Below are 17643 nucleotides of genomic sequence, written 5' to 3'. Positions count from 1 at the left end.
CGACAATGTTTCCCTGCGCTTTTTTTTTTTTGCTTTCAGACTAACTGTTGTACTTTCGTACGCATCATACGTACATGTTTATCAGGTCTACCAAATTCGGGTCGGCGCAAGCAAGGTGAGTATGTAACTCGAAACTGTTTATTTATTAATGAGTTAGCATTATAACGCTTATATAAGCGAAAACTCGCCGTACGACGCTTGTCGCACAAAGCGTGGAGAAGTATGCAGGAAAAAAAGATTACCATATACGTATGTGCTCGAGCGGAATCTGCGGCGGCGAGAGCAAATCAGCTTCGCTTGCCGCTACTTTATACCACTACAACATCGACACTTTTTTTTATGATCGCCAACAAAATCGTATACAATATGTACACAAGAACCGCCAGTCAACCTGTGACTGACCTAGAAAGGCTGAAATTCCCTAATTGTCCTTAAGGTTTCAATGAACGGGAGGCAATCAGGTGCGTATCCTCAAGTTTGATTATTTGGACATATCTTGCAATTACTTCCTTAAAATACTCTCTAAGTGGCCGTACGTCGAGATATGCATGATGCACCGCCATCCTGCTCCTTCATATACCATGCAGTCCCAAAGCTACCATAAGGTCGCAAGGCACACCATCCTTGTTTTCAGTCGAGGCGTATCTGATGCCGTTGAGGTCAAGCGGAAAATCTTAAGAGTCCTTTGGAGGACGTTCCGAAAAAATAAAATAAATCGTGCCCCAGCAGTCCAAGAAAACACCCTCAGTCGCTTCATCTTTTTTACACAGAAAGCAGTGGACTCCCCTAGGCACAAATAATCCGTTTTCCTGCAGTCACGTTTTTACGGGCCAAGTGCCGCTGAGTAAAGGTAAAGGAAAGGTTTTGACTGCAGGAGGAATCCTCATTCTCTTAACCATTTTTAAAAATAACTTGCCTTGGACCTACACTATACATGGTTTCTATGCGATGGTGGAGCGAAGAATGACTCGCAGAGATCTTCGTAAAGCTATTAAGACGGAAGCCTTACTTGCCCAGTTGAGCGAAAACCCTTCTGTGTGTTGTGCGTGCTTTACCGCTCGATGGTACCCATAAAAGATGGCGCCCTCATGCAACGTGACAGGTGGCGGTTAAACTAATGATTGGTCACGCGATGTTGCTCGGGACAAGCTGGATCGCTCAAGTTCCACCGGTGGCACCGCTTTAACCGCTCCACCAGTGCTCCAGGAGTGGTGCCGTTTGATTATACTGTCGGAAAAACAAAAGGCGTAATCAAAAACCTCCATCGCGGACCCGCTGAAAAAACTCGCAGTGGCTTAACTCGGCTATGCCAGGATATACGTAGCGAAAGTGAGCGCAACGACGAGGCAAGCGGTGTGACGTCATACCAAACGGCGGCGCCGGCTCCGCGGCGAGGCGTGCGCTGTGACGTCATGCCAGATGGCGCGGCGAGCGCGCGGCGTCCGCCAGCTGCGGCGGTTGCTAGGCAACGGCTCAAGGTCGGTCTCTGTGCCTCCTCGGAGCACCGCCACAGCGAAATCCCAAGTTCGTGGCCAATGTAGCTTTCGCTGAAAGAGGGTGGTTCGGCTCAGTCCGCCCGCAAGAAAAACCCCGCACAAACGCTGCAAACACTCTGTGCAGCTTTTGCACATTCGGACGAGAAAAATGTAGGACCTGCATTACATGCCACAGTTTGCTGACCAAGGAAAGATTGCAAGCTGTGTCGCGTCCAACACTGACAGGTTTAGTCCATTAAATCCTTCTGTTTTCTCTTTTTATTCAGAAGCCATTCTTCGCCAGTAGGGTTCACTGTCAATATAGTATTCAAGACGGACACCTAAGCCCTTGGGTGGGGCTGTGGTCCACGATGTATTGGCGAAAACACTCTGGACCTTAGGTCATTCACTGTGCCAAAGTCCCAAGCACTTTCTCCGATTCACCGCGCTGCCACTTGCCTCGCAGAAAACGTTTACTTTTTTGGCCGTTCCCAGATCCTTTCAAAATTTTTACAGAAAACAGCAACATCACCGGCGTGCACGTACCAGGGCACGAACTTCTTTCCTGTGCGGTCGAAAGAGGAAAGAGGGCACCCTCGGTGCACAGACCGTTCGACCTGGATTCGGTTTCCAACTTTTCTATCCACACTAAGGCGTGTTGTACAACCGCTATAAGCCATTTCCACTCTATCGCGAATAATCGTTCCAAAGTTAACGTGGTCTAGCATGGAAAGAATAATGTTGTGACGTACGCGGTCAAGAGCTTTTTCCCAAGTCTACTTGTAGCATTCCGACATGTGCTACCTACATGTAGCATTGCAAGCCTCCAGAACACAGCGTGCTTTCTGAACGACGATACTGCGTCCTTTGATACCTCAAGTCCGATGACTACCTACAATTTCTTTCATCACACTCTCTAGCTCTCTGTCCAATGCCTTCGTAAAAATTGTTTAATCTACATCTGTGAGACAAATCGAACAGTAGGATTTAACTTGCCTTAGCTTAGCTAGGTCATTTATTTTAGGTATGAGTACTCTATGGGACCACAAAAATGAAGGTGGAAGCAGTTCCACGGTAAAAGCCTTCTCAGAAACATTCGTTAACACAGGCGCTAGTTCGTAGCCATTTTCGCCGCCTTTTAAACTGGCATGCTTATGGTGATGATGATGATGTCCTCGGGCTTGATGGCACATACTCACGGCGGGGATCAGCCTCTCGCAATGTGCTTAAATAGTCTTCTTCATCCACCTTCATCCGTGCGCGGTATACAGTCCAAACGCAAGAGCACGCAGCCACTTGCACGTGCCAGCCGTTCGAACGCGTGGTGCATTTGAAGCCTACGCTTGATGGCACTTGATCAAACGCTTGATCCAACTTGACATCACACTTAAACAAGTTGTACAATATCCCTAATGATTTCAAAGAATTTGAAAACACGGAAACCAGCCTTCCTCCCGGCGTGTTAAATTGACAGCCTCTAGCTGCGTGTGCGCAGAATGCTTCGAAAATCTCTGGCGCACGCTCTAGTTTGCATGGCTGCGGAAAGAGCGCGCCACGGGTCAGTGCGTTCAAGGAATCGGGCCCCATATGATAGCGCATACACCTTATCATCAATCGTACTGATCGCCCGTGAATTTTTAGACGTACTCCTGCCCGCAAAGTATGCAAAGACACATGCCGTCAGAGATCTCGTACGCGTATGGGTGTATTCATGTGACGTCTCGGTCGCCATTTCGTTGTACACCGCACAACTTCATCAATGCAGCGAGCAGGCGGCGATAAACCAAGTAGTGCGCGCGCCGTCTTTTCTGCGCTATATGTACAACAAAATGGCGGCCACTGCGACGTCGATGCATACTCCCTTCGGCACTCGTCGCGATCAGAACGTTGCGGTCGGCTGGGCATACCTAATAAATACATCGCTTTGAACTTCCCAGATAACGCGCTCGTATATATATATTTATATACATTAGCGCATCGCATGCACCCGCCGCGGCGGCTCAGTGGTTAAGGCACTCGGGCACTGAGCCGGAGTTCCCGGGTTCGAACCCGGCCGCGGCGTCCGCGTTTCGACGGAGAAGCGCAAAAGGCGCCCGTGTGCTGTGCGATGTCAGTGCACGTTAAGGATCCCCATGTGGTCGAAATTATTTCGGAGCCCTCCACTATAAAGAACCTCTTTTTTCATGTCATCTTTCGCTCCCAAGCCACAGCGGTGCCTCAGTGGTTATGACACGCGACTGCTGACTCGAAAGACGCGGGTTCGATCCCGGCCGGGGCGGTCGAATTTCGATGAAGGCGAAAATCCAAAGGCCCGTGTACTGTGCGATGTCAGTGCACGTTAAAGAACCCCAGGTGGTCGAAATGTCCGGAGCCCTTCACTACGGCGTCCCTCATATATCCTGAATCGCTTTGGGACGTTAAACGGCCTTAAACCTAAACCTTTCACTCCTTCCTATATCCCTTGACAGAGCGATTCAGGTGTCCGCCGAGATGGGAGAGAGTTGTCATTTCCGTTCTCAAAAACCGTTTTTTCAGTATTTTTCCTCGCATGATCGCAATGCATTGAGCCGTACTGAGAAATTATGTATCCCCATGCCTCAATTTGCCGCCGCGGTGGCTTAGTGGTTATGGTGCTCGGCTGCTGACCCGAAAGACGCGGGTTCGATCCCGGCCGCGGCGGTTGAATTTCTTTGGAGGAGAAATTCTAGAGGCCCGTGTACTGTGCGATGTCAGTGCACGTTAAAGAACCCCAGGTGGTCGAAATTTCCGGAGCCCTTCACTACGGCGTCTCTCATAGCCTCAGTTGCTTTGGAACGTTAAACACCATAAACCAAACCAAACCATGCCTCAATTTATTACGCATGGTGAACAGGAAACGATAAGGGCGTGATCCAGTGGCTATAAGCAATAAATGGTGCTATTTATAGAGTAAGTGCAAAAGAAATTCGTGGCAGTACAAAACTCGCGATAATATGGTGTCTTAGTGGATCTACCAGCGCGAAAGGCAGGGATGTGTAAGGGACGTCTCTGTCTCTCGCGCTGGTAGATCCACTAATCTACCCAAATGTCTATCCTTCTGCGATAATGTGTGCGTGTACGTACAATCTTTATCAAAGGTTTGACGACATAGCGACCGTGTAAACGGCATCTGCCGGTATCGGGGCTATACACCGAGCAAAGAGGTATGTCCTTCTCGCTCTCATGCTCACACATGAGTATCACCACGAGTAAAAGCAGTCAGTTCTCGTGAGAGCGAGAGCGACATGCCTGCTCGCTCTGCGCAGCCTGGGTTCCGCAAACGCCGCCGTCGGGGTCGCTTCGGAGGGCGCGGTTGCTACGACGCCCGTTATTTCTTTCAATCTTTCCTCTCACATCTCTTTCAACCTCCTCTATCGGCACCCGGCGGGGATTGTGCCCCAGCCGGACCCAGTACACTTTCCTCTTCGTTCTTCCTTCAATAACAACAGCGATATTTAGAATAGGGTGGCCATATCGTTCAGGGGGATAGGGTAATAGCGGAATGCAGTGCGCATGCTCGGAGCGCTAACCTAAGGAGTGTTAGTGCTCTGCGCATGCGCACTAGCTCCCCGTTGTTCCCCTATCCCCCTAAGCCATATGGTCACCCTATTCTGAATTCCCCTAACAACACCGCCGCCTCTCGGCAGCGCTCCCGCTCCAGCCATGGTCCCGATGGGCACGAAAATGTAGTTGACGTACCCATAGAGGTCCCCATTGAAAAAAAAAAAAAAGAGAAAAGAAGAAATGAAATGGCGAATGCACACGGGGTAATGCGTATGATCAGGGCTAGCTAGTCCATTGTGTGCTTCTGCAGTTGTTGCATTCGCTTCGAATGACGCTATATACCACGCATGAGTGGCGACGAGTGTGTTTGTGAGAGGGTTACAGCGGGTGCTTTATGGTGTGAGAAATGTTCTGGCACGGACTTGAGGACCTTGTCGAGCTGCGCGTCAGCGGGCAGCATCCTCAGAGCGTTGGTCCTCGGTGGCCACCCGCATATGTGCAGCGTTAATACAGAGCACGATGCTTCGCCTTGGCCGCCCGCATTCATGGTCCTTGCTGCAAAGCCGCCGCTGGCAGCTTTGTCATAAGCATGTGGCGGCTGCTGCTGCGCACATACCCAGCAGTTCTGGATAGAAACATTTATCAATTGACTAATTAAATTAATTAATCAATCAACTTCATAATTTCACCCGTTGCATGCAGGTCGCAGAATCTTATGCGAAGGGCACTTGCTCATCCAATAGTTAAGATTGATATTAGTGCGACATGAACAACAACAGTGTTGTTAAAGAATCCTAAGCCCATTTTTCGTCAAGGGATATAGCTTCTGCAGATTTTGTGGTGATGTTCCGGTCCAGAGTAAACTGCAGTAATTGAGATGGGAGTAAAAATTAGGGGCGATCAGTTGGATTGATGCGGAGGAAATGGGATGGCATTTTTTTTTTTTCACACCGCCAATCTATTCTAATTCAGTTCCATTTCCAATCTCTTGCCATTCTGATTCTATTCTTATTCCATTTATATATTCTTAATCGCTTCTTGTATTCATTTTTGCGTAGTCATTCTTAGCCCGGACTTTCCCTGCTCTCCCCTACAAGGGAAAGGAGGATTACTCTCTCTCTCCACTTACCAGCCGCGGCAGGTAGCAGTCGGAAAGAGGAGAATGCCCTAATCACCACTTACCACTTGCCACGGTTGTCAAGTGGAGGTTTCACACAGAGGCCGGCCAACCAGACCCAACAATCAGGCACACACAGCCGATGATGAGAGACACATTCTGAAAATGTGGTGAAATGAAATGATTTATTTATTTCAGGCTTGCATATTGCAGTTTTTGCTTTGTGCAGAAAGCCGGCTAGGTTCTTCGTTCCCTGTAATACACGTGGTCGTGTGATAACGCTGGCTCAATTTTCGGCAAACGATGCCTATATTACAGAGCCACATGCACTTTTCCCGTTGGGCTGAAATTCATTTTGCACTACGCTGGAAAACAACGAAATTGCGACCAAAGCGCATACAGTCGATCCCGAGCCATTTTTGCCTTTTATAGCCACTAATATTACAACCGGATATTTTGCACTGAAAGCGGCTTCGTATGCGGTAGAGCGCTTAATCCCTTCTTTATTCCCTGAAAGGTTTGGTTTTATAGGATTTAACGTCCCAAAGCGACTCAGGCTATGAGGGACGCCGTAGTGAAGTGCTCCGGAAATTTCGACCTCCTGGGGTCCTTTAACGTGCACTGACATCGCACAGTACACGGGCCTCTAGAATTTCGCCTCCATCGAAATTCGACCGCCGCGGCCGGGATCGAACCCGCGTCTTTCGGGTCAGCAGCCGAGCACCATACCCACTGAGCCACTGCAGCGACCCTTCCTTGAAAGGATCCTTGGCTTGCGCATGTCATTAGCGTTAAAAATTTGCATATACCTACCTTTCCAGCTTCGCTCTTTTTCTTTCTCTCTCTCTCTCTCCAAACAGTGCTTGGCTGGAACTTCCTTTCCCGCCAAGTTGCCGCTATCATGTCCAATTGAGAGTCATCCCAAGGAACAACACAGCCAATAACTATAAAATAAATCCCGGGCTACTTCGTGATCCATGAACAATACGCAGTCGCATTGCCTGATATTGTGACATGATACTCACGCAGCGATGAGCTGCAGCGCATAGAATTGAACATTTGTGCCAGTCATCATATGCATTTCGGTGGTATACTGATTCCTATGCAGCCTTTGAGGCACGTCACTCATCCGAGACACGGGCGGGACATTGACGACGGCGAAAAGCGATACTATGGCGGTGAATGCTTGTTGCCTTCCCAAGCAAAGGCAAAGGCATGTCTACTGCAGTTTTGATGAACGCAGCTATCAATTTCAGATCATTTTTCTCCCAGATACCAGTTCCTCCTCCTGCAGTATCGTTCCCATCATCGGTGCCATGGTCATTTCCCAATTATTAAACGCCCCAGAAGCACCCCTGCCAGTTTAGGCTTAGGAGCTGTGGTCCCTGCGATAAATGCAGCTTGAATTAATCTGCATGTCTGTCAGTCAGTCGACTTATGATTAACTAAGTGGTGACGGTGGCATGGCGAGAAATCTTTTTTTCGGAGAGAGAACTTTTCATTAGAGTAGAGTAATTCGCAGGCGCAGGGTGGTCGGGGCTCCTAGTCCAGGGCTCCGCTGGCGGCAGCTGACTTGCGGGAGCTGGGTGATCCAGGCTTGCTGGTCCTTGTTGTCACTGGTCGGGGCCTCCTCCCACTGCTCGTGTGTCGGGTGTGGCACTATTAACGTTTTCTCCGGTTTGTCCTGGCGTTCCCAAGATGTATGGTAGAGCGTGGGGCTTGCTCCGCACCAAGGACAGTAACTTGGGTATTGTGTGGGTCTGATATTGCGTAAAATGTAAAGACTTGGATATGTGTTTGTATTCTCCTCCAGTCAATGGCATCCGAGTAGGACAGTTGTTTGTGTCGCTTTGAGAAATGTCTTCTTTCTAGCCTAAAGTGTTCTAGCCTGTCACCATACGGTCCGAGGAGTGGGGTGAGGTAGGGATGGGGATCCGCCCGGTTTGTGAGAGCTCGGGCTAGATCATTCGCTACCTCGTTTCCAGCTAGGCCTTCGTGACCAGGTGACCATGTTATTCTATGTAAGAATGTACTTAATAGCGTGCTCGCCCTTCCGTGAGGTTTTCCAGCAAGGTAGTCCCTGCAGGCTTGTTGGGAGTCCGTCACTATGTGCGAAGACTTCCCCTGTTGAGTGTGAGTTTTGATGCTGATGGCTATGGTCAATGATTCCGCTACAGCAGGATCGTTGGAATAGATTGAAGCCCTGATGATTATATACTCGTCTGGTTGCCGACCGCAGCACTCGCGAACCTGTCTGGCTCGGCATAAGCCCCGATGTCCACGTATACCGCTTCCGGTTCTTCTGATAGTTTTTTTGCCAGTGCTTTGACTCTGGCTCTCCTTCTACCCTTCTGCGGTTCGTGGTGCATGTGCCTGGATCTCGGGCTTACACATATCTTCTCTCCTGAGGGTGTCGGAATTCGGGACTTGCTCTCACTAGTTCGTAGCGCCTTCGTATAGTCCCAGTCTCGTCAGGATATCCCTACCCGCTTGTGTTGTGGTTAGGCGCTTTTTTGACCTTCTAAAACCGCCTCCTTGAGCTCTTCTAAGGTGTTATGTACTTCGAGGGCCCAAATACGTTCCACTGATGTCATTGATGGGATGTTATCTCGAATCGCATCAGTAATGTTTCCGGCCACAGGGACAGCATTTCTGTGAGTAATCAATAAGATGCCCACGTACTGAAACCTATACTAAAACTCACATCTTTGGGAGGTCGGAATTAAACCAAACTCAATAACCACGCCATCCCTCGTATCCATGGTGCGTCCCTTTGCGAATTAAAAAAAAAAGCCGAATTCTCCGGCGGGATTTGCCACCCAGCGCCCACCATCCGCTCTTCCGCCGATTTCCCGAGCCAGAGATCCGGCGGCAAAGCCGGGAAGCGGCGCGTGCATAACGCGCTTGTCTGCGCGAGCGCCCGGGAAGAGCTGGCGCAAATCGAAGCGGGAAGGGGTGGTCGTCCCAGCGGCAACAGCAGCGGCTGCAGCGACGCACTCCCACCCGCGTATTTTTAGCCCCTTGACGCCACGGCGGGACTAGCGCGGAAGCGAAAACAGCGGAGGTGGTGGGGGTCGAATGAAACGGTGTTAACAGGCGGGCCAAGCGCGGCGTACACGCGCGCTGAAGAAGAGTCTCTATAGGGGGCGCTTTTATGCGAAGGCGAATGCATGCGGAGCCTCTGCGGGCTCCTGCGAAGAACTCGCAATGCGGCGAGACCGTGCGTTCTCGCGGCTGAAGCCTTTTGATCGCTTCGCGCTGATACTGCGAAAATAACATGAGTACTTTTGTCAACAACCTCATACGCGTAAGCGCGTCAGAGCCACAAGGCGGCAATGTTTGAATGCGATAACGTTTGCCCTGCTGACAAGAAGTATGCTTCCCATTGATAACGGGGTGTGCGTTCGCGACCGGTGCTCATGTCAAAGGGCTCACCCTCACCCCTTCAATCCACCCCTCTTCCCGATGTTCGGACAAGAAACAGCTATCGCAGCGCAGCTGCTAGTATATCGCTTCCTCCACGTGGCCTCCACCAAGCGCGAATTAGGAGGCGTGTCGCTAGTGGACTTATCGCCTCCACGCGAGGGTGATATGGTAACAGCGAACCGATAACAGTGTGCGATAATAATGACTCATGCGGACCGCAGCAGTGGTTTCGAACCAACGCACTGCATGGTCAGATAGAGTATATGTACACTGTGTAAAAAAAAAAGAAGAAGTAAAAATGAAAATTCGGTGCGCTTCTGTGGACACAAAGCGAAGTTTTTTTTTTAATATTGTGTATTTCTGCGTCTCGTGGCCAAGGCGCCGCCCCTGGTCGTGAAAGATAAGCGATCCGTGGTTACTTAACTGTGCTCGAGCTAACTAAAAATCCGTGCTGTTTTCGTCATGCATTCATGAGCTCTTAGGAGCCGTGGTCGGAGACTCATCATCCTATGTGGTGAGTTCCACGTGTATAGTGTCTCAACCCGCCTTTTGGCCCAACCGACTTGAATCCGTTGCACGTGATGTGCCGAAAAGCTAAAGAAGCCAAAGCATCCCAGATGCTCATACGGGACATAATTCATTGTAGGCCTCTGCCACGGCCGCTAGATACAAAGCGCAGCGCTTTTCATCAAGCGGCCGTGCCTCTGCTCTGTTCCAGACGTACCTCTCGGAAAGAAGGGAATGAATGAATGAATGAATGAATGAATGAATGAATGAATAAATAAATAAATAAATAAATAAATAAATAAATTAGTAAATAAATAAATTAGTAAATTAGTAAATTAGGAAATAAATAAATAAATAAATAAATAAATAAATAAATAAATAAAAGGCTGACACTGCTTGGTAATAAATAAATAAATTAAAGGCTTGCACTGCTTGGTAAAGGAACAAAATGCAGGTCTCACCGAGATTTGAACTCGGATCGCTGGATTCAGAGTCCAGAGTGCTAACCATTACACCATGAGACCACACGTATTCCGACGCCGGGAATCGAACCCGGGCCTTCTGGGTGAAAGCCAGATATCCTAGCCACTAGACCACGCCGGAGACGGTAGCGATGTCGCTATAGCAAGTAATTGTAGAAGGACAGCGTGTCAAGCTTCAAATTTCTGTTCAACGGAGCTCTGAAGGAGTTCGCTGGGTTTATTTAACAGAAGCATGCGACAGCATCGAACGGACAGCACTTGGGCGGTACTGGCGAAAGGTGATTCAATGCCATCGCCGCCGTCCGGAAAGTAGAGACACCTATCGTTCGGGTTGGAGACTTCTCTTGGGGGCGCACGATTTGCAAATGCCTGCGGCATGGACAAGAACTTTTTGAGTCTCTGCCTCAAAATAAAAGCTTTCACATCGTCAGTGCTATTGTCCGGCGTCTTGCGCAACACAGAGCCGAAAATGCGGCAGAATAAAGCCGCGATGGCGCAACATAACGATAGTCTCTATTGAAGAACAACGCATGTGCCACCGTCTTGAGCGGCGACGTAGAGTGCCGGTCGCAGCTTATTTGGCTGACATGGATTACCTCTTCTAAATTCCTCTTTTTTTTTTTCTCAAAATGTATTTTTTGTGCATTTGGCAATTTTCTTTTTATAGTTTTTAGTTGGCTGTGAGTCTGGGCAAGCATGCACTGATACCATGGGTTTCCTCTCATGTTTATTTACTTTGTTTTGTTTTTTTTTATTCTTTGGGAGGATCATATTACACGGGTTCATCGTCATGAACGAGCAAGGACTGGGTATGGTGTCGCCCAACCACCTACTCGGATCGCAATACCACAAATGAAATATTTGCCAAAACGCCCAGTTCAGAGTTGGTGCACAGCATCCTCTTTGGACCAGAGCGGTAGCCTAGTGGTTTGAGCATCCGTCTTGCATGCAGGAGGTGCTGGGTTCGATCCCCTGTGCCACCGGCTACCCACCGGTGATATACAATGGGTACAAGCTTTTCCCTGCCTGGTACTCGGCTTCTATACGGTGAAATGCTTGAAAATGGGTCTTTGACCCCACCCTGTGTAAAGAAACATTCCTTGTGCCACGGCGCTCTTTGGTCAAAGCTGCCGTTAATTGTGCCATTAAAATTCAACATTATCATCATCATCCTTATTGGTCAGCAGGTAAAGACGAGTTTTAAGCAACCGCATATTACGGCAGCGAAGCCGTTTATGCCAGAGGTCGTCCTTTGTCAGCGATCTTTAAAGAACATCGAGATAGCCCTCTTGGAGCCAGACATAACACGTTCGTATCGGGCCGTATTTTTTTCTTCCTGTAGGAGGGGGGAGGGGGGGGGGTGTTAAATTGCTAGTTTTGTCAAAGCCAGCCGCTTGCAGCCGTTAACATCAAATGGGTCATGAGCGTTATCGCCATCTCGCAGTAAGGCAATGTTGGAAAATAAACTACCTTGAATATATTTGTACCTTCACGTGTGCGGCCAAGAAATTTTCTGTAATGGAATTAAGTGAGCTGTCTCATACAGCTAATCACCTTAACGTAACCACTTGATGAAACAGACTGCAGGTGACATCGAGGCTTATAATTAAATCGCCTGAAGTTTGAAACCATTCTAAGTGAAACAAACACTCTTAAGGAGCAAACGCTGGTGGGGCAGTAATCATCATCATCATCGTCATTGACTACACTCACAGCAGGACAAAGGCGCCTTTCTGTCCGATTACCCTTTCCTGTGTTGTTCTGTGATGGTGTGGTCAGCAACGTTTAAATGTCACGAGCGTTCTTAAATTCGACGAGGCTTTTAAGAACTATGCTGAAAATTTTGACACTCAAGGATAGCAGGTCTGAGTGCGAAATAGTTTCCGTCAAAAAAAAAAAAAAAAAAACAAGAGCCGCACTCAGCTGTGTTTCTCTATCTCACAAAACATGGTTCAGTACCTTGTGTAAGCAAATACAATGTGCTTCACATAAGGCTTTACACAATTTTCAAAAATAGGTTTTTTGAGTTAGGAGAGCGTTTTTTTCGGCATAGCATTGTCAGCGGTGTAGCGCATCAGAATACAGGTAAGACGTGCTAACTAGCAGGTTGTTTAACCAATATTGAATAGGTAACTTTTTGACTATTACTTTTAGGCTCCTTAATTACTGAGAGACGTGTAGCCCACCGTAAGTAATATCAATATCAGTTTCTAGGCTTTCGAAAAGGCAGTTACCCTCGGCGCTGCGGCCCAAAATTTTTTGCTATTTCGACTAGTTATGTGCGCTTGAGGGGTTGCTTTGCCTGCATGCTTCTCGAAAGCGCGTGTATTTTGCTACGATGTAGCCTAAATTTGTTGGGACACAGCACCGAGGGTAATCGCACTTTCGAAATTCTAAAAATTGATATCGATATTACTTGTGGTGGGCTACACGTCTCTCAGTAATTAAGGAACCTATCGGTAATAGTTAAGAAATTAACTATTCAATATTAGTGAACCAGCCTGCTAGTTAGCACGTCTTGCCTATATTCCAAAGTACTACACCGCTGACAATGCTATCTCGGAAGCAGCACTCTTCGAACTCAAAAACCATTTTTTTTTTTAATTCTAAAGTCTTAGGTGAAGCACATTGTATAAACTCCAACAATTTCTGCCAGTAAGTACCATTACTAGTTAACTATTCGGTCTCGGCTTTCTTGAAAGGGCAAAGATAGCAACAACACTCTCGTTGCTAGCAGAGCCTTCACAGAAAGTACATGTGACCAAGCAGGCCACATTCTTGGTCAGAAAAAAAAAAAAAAACGCAGCACATCGTGTGTAATCAAAGTTCTTCGCATTTAATTCCTATACTCACGTTTCTTTGACTTCGACCATAGTATTTTTCAACATTTCGGAGATGCAGTTCTGCGTGCCCTGTAGAGTTCTGGCGTATGAAATGTCGAACTATGGAGGGATTTTATTAATCCTCGATATGCAACCTTCTCTCTGGAGAACCAACTCCAACCTGCAGAAACTGCAATGTCTGCTTGGGCGGGCAGCTGACATATCGCGTGCCAGTTGGTGCTCTGGGCTGAGGGCTCCACTCAACCAAACTGTACTTAATTCTCCCTAACCATTCAATAAAGGTTTTCATTCTCTCATCATTCTCTCATGCGGTGTCTCGGTGTCACAGTCCGGGGAATAAATCATTTTGGACATTTCGCCTGGCTGAGTAAATCAGCGCTCCTTTCAACTCATTGCTCTTGCGAAAGTATGGGAGTGAGCAAAAATCCACAGATACGCCCTTGTACTATACGAATGACGCGTGCGCGCGCGTGCGTGTGTGTGCGTGCGTGCGCGCGCGCGCGTGTGTGTGTGTGTGTGTGTGTGTGTGTGTGTGTGTGTGTGTGTGTGTGTGTGTGTGTGTGTGTGTGTGTGTGTGTGTGTGTGTGTGTGTGTGTGTGTGTGTGTGTGTGTGTGTGTGTGCGCGCGCGCGCGCGTGTGCGCATGTGTGCGTTTGTGTGTGTTATATTAAGCAGATATATTTGTGACAGGCGTACCTTGCCAGTACGCATCGAAGGGGCTGAAAATTGAAGGCAGTTGAAATTAAATTGAGGACAGTGCAGCGCGCTGTGGAAATTAAAGTAATAAATGGTAACACATTCGTCAACGAGGCAGGAAGACGCCAGCATGCGCTAGCAAGCAAACATTAGCTGATGATATTTTACCGGAAAGCATGAAGGGGAAATCGCCTTGGGTGGAATCTGGAAAACAGGTAATCGAAGGTCAGTTAGGATATATACAGAGTGGTAACCGCAGCATTGGACGGGAGTCGGGGGGATCAGATGCTTAATTTTGAGATCAACAGGAGAGGACTTTTTACAGCAGCCGACGAAACCAACTGATGATGATGAAATAAAAATATTGCAGGTAAGTACCGCCCTGCAACTGTTTTGAGGGCTTTTGTGATACCCGGCAGTTGCATGATCTTACTGCGCATTCCTGCATATAAAACGATTAATGGTTTTTGAGGAGGAAAGGAAATAGCGCAATAACTGTCTCACTGCTCGGTGGACACTTCATCTACGCCGTGAGGGAAGAGAGGAAGGTGGGGGTGGAAGAAGAAAGAGAGAAAGAGGTGCCGTAGAGGAGGGCTTCGGAATAATTTCGGCCTCTTGGGTATCTTTAACGTGCACTGACTTCATACATCACATGGGTCCCTTTTGCGGTTTGCCTCCATCGAAACGCGGCCGCCGCGGCCGGTTTCGAACCAGGGTACTCCGGCTCAGTAGCCGCGGCTACTAATAGCGCGAGCGCCCTAATACTGAGCTGGGCCATCTTGGCGGGCATTTGCAGTCGAGCTGTATAACAAACCTAACGATCGCGCAGATTGTGTTCGCTCCATCAGAGGTTCGTAGTAAGTGGACTTTCCATTTTACAGCCGAAAATACTAATTCAGACAAAGCTGGCGTGTATTAAACATTGAGTTATGCACGTCCCGTATATGCCGTCATAATTCCTGCTTCCTCACTGGTGACCTCTGACGGTGCTCTGTATATTCTTTTACAGTCACGTGTTCCTTACCAAGATCCGTGCTGCCAGTGGTCTGGAGACGCGATATAACTAACCGCCACGCCCTCTAGTGCGAAGTCGGACTGCTCGTAATCGCATTCTGCACATTCCGGCAGTCGGGAAGTGCTCGTACTTCGCGTTTAGTGGCTTCGTCAGTTCACGGCTGTGCGATGTAGGCGTTACCATTCGCACCAGTGAAGGCATCCTAGTCGGCAATAACAGCTCCGACCAGTTGTGCATCAACGACGCGTTGCAACGAGTCCGCGTTCGTTTCACCATGCACGCGGGCTTTAGACTATCACCTGTTGTTCGTGGGTCCATGCAGCTACTAACAAATAGCGCAGCGTATTCTCGCATGTGGTGGCACCGCACATAGTGGAGAGCCGATATGATCGGCGGCTTATGCTATACGTGACCGGCTGGGCCAACACGGCATACGTGTCTTGTATTGCAAGTTCTAACATAGTTGCAGTTGGTTGATCGCCGACCAACCGCAATGGTTTGTACTTCAGCGCTGCCCCTGTTTAGCACCCACCACACTCTCGTTCTATTTTAGACATTTTGCCGAGCCAGCACTCACGCATGCACTGACTTACCTCGTATGCCTTCTGGCTTGCTTGGCCGGCGGTTATCAGTTTCAATGCCACCCTTTTTCTTCCTTTTCTGGGCCTCCACACTCTTTTCTGGGGGGTGTCAATGCAGTTGAGAGACGCTCGTCAATGTCCGCGCTTGCGACAAGCGCGAGTTTATCGAATTCGGGTTCGAGCTGTCGGCCTCTCCTCGTTCGCTACAACCGAGTAGTGGGGCCGCAGTTGTTCGTTGTATTTGAGACACGGTGCCATTGCCCCAATACACATTTTGACGGCCGCACCGTGGCTCGTTCGTAATAAGCGAGTGCTCGTTATAACTGCGGCCGTTATAAGTAGGCTCGACTGCGAACAATGTGCAGCGCTGAGATATCGTTAACGTGAGTCACAAGGACCCTCCTCCTCAGCCCTCACTTTCGTAGGATTCGCTCTGCGCTGGCGGCTAACCGGCGATTTCGAGGGCACGCAAATGTGTGCCCTTGAGGAGCGGATCGCAGAACTGCGTCCTCCTCTCTCTCTTGGGGCATTGATTCAGGGGCGTGGTGAGCGAGCAGGGAGGGCCTAACCAGGCTGAAACTCCCCAACCGCTCAAATGCGGTCGGCCGCCGAGAAACGCGAGACGGTCTATAGTTTGTTTCCTCCTCCTCTTGCTCATGGCGCTCCTCTCTCATGAGCTGGGCACACTTCGGCGGCGCGCTTTCGAACCCCCTTTTCTCTCACCATGTTAACGCGGCCATTTCTTTTGGAGGCCTGGCGAAAAAGCCCCTCTATCTGCATTGCCCTGAAGAAGCGCTCTCTCGGGTAACTGCATGTGATGAGAATGGCACCTAAAAAATTTCGGAGGTGCTGCAACTCACCTTGAGTCGTTTAATTCCGCACGATTGCTGCATTTATTTTGTAGCCACATACGCTAAGGAAATGCAAAATCAAGAAGCATATTCGTGGCATTTAGTAACAACGCAGGCCATCGAAGAAACAAGAACGTTAATACTTGATCGTTGCAAACGCGTTCCTTTATTACTTCACACTTACTTCACCACTGTCACTCGCAAAGGTACTGGATGGAATAAACATAATCCAGCAGGTCAAACGCGCTATTGCCGCAAACATATTTTATCTTCTGCTTCTGTTCTGTTTAGTAGACTGCAGCGAACACTCTAACGGCTACGAGAAAGGCTATACTGAGAACAAAGAACGAAAACCATGCCATTTGCGACCTCCATTGCTAGGAGTTAGGGACAAGCGCTTATAGTTCCCTTGACTGCCGTCACGTGAAAGACCGAAAGACCGAGTGGCTTCCAGTGAAGCGCTATAGGCCACTAGGCTTAGCGATACAGGCTGCGCGCTGTCCAGAATTCCTGGTAATGTTCGATGCACTTGCAGCTGTATATTGCATAACTAAAGCTTTCAAATTGAAGCCTAAAATATATAGGATTGCATCAGTGGATTAGTTGCAGACGTTTATTTTTTGCATAACGTAGCAGTAGCGCGAACCTAACTGCCTGATTCACGGCAAATCTCTCTAATGTTTTGCAGTCTCCCGCAGCGGCCACTTCAGGTTTATCGTTTTACGACCATTGGCTGCATTTCCCGTCCTCCTTTCCGCAGCCTCTTGTCCCTAGCGCCCTGTCCCCTGCCCGAGGAGCGAACCATTATTCTCGAAAACGATTTATTCAGCAGTTGATTGCAAAGGGGCAGCGGAAGACATAAAGCTATGGCAAAACAGAGCAGCAAACAACCGAGCCGCATTACAAGAACACAGGGGGCGTGCGTAAAGGCAGGGGCAGGGAGCAATTGCAGGCGCGACGTGCGGTACGAAGCAGCGGCCGAAACGCGCGCCCGTATCGACCGGTCAGAGAGCCGAGCAAGCCGAGCCCCGCAGCAGCGTGCTTCCTTGTCGGTCGGCGGCAGCGACCGCGGCGGAAGTGGGCGCCCGCTTCCTCCCTGCCGAGTCCCTGATTGACCGCTTCCTGGCGC

General features: G+C 48.9%; 2 non-coding genes across 2 annotated transcripts; both read right to left on the bottom strand.

Moving 5' to 3' along the window:
* Positions 1–10499: 10499 nt before the first annotated feature.
* TRNAQ-CUG (transfer RNA glutamine (anticodon CUG)) lies at positions 10500–10571 on the bottom strand. Its single transcript has one exon. It is a non-coding gene; the product is annotated as a tRNA-Gln (tRNA).
* A 7-nt stretch (positions 10572–10578) lies between these two features.
* Positions 10579–10650, bottom strand: TRNAE-UUC (transfer RNA glutamic acid (anticodon UUC)). Its single transcript has one exon. It is a non-coding gene; the product is annotated as a tRNA-Glu (tRNA).
* Positions 10651–17643: the final 6993 nt, after the last annotated feature.

Source organism: Amblyomma mixtum, chromosome 5 (genome assembly GCF_055824585.1).
Source record: "Amblyomma mixtum isolate Tamu chromosome 5, ASM5582458v1, whole genome shotgun sequence".
In the NCBI taxonomy this organism is placed as follows: domain Eukaryota; kingdom Metazoa; phylum Arthropoda; class Arachnida; order Ixodida; family Ixodidae; genus Amblyomma; species Amblyomma mixtum.
The sequence above is the reverse complement of the archived record's forward strand: the minus strand, read 5'-3'. Positions and strand labels throughout refer to the sequence as shown.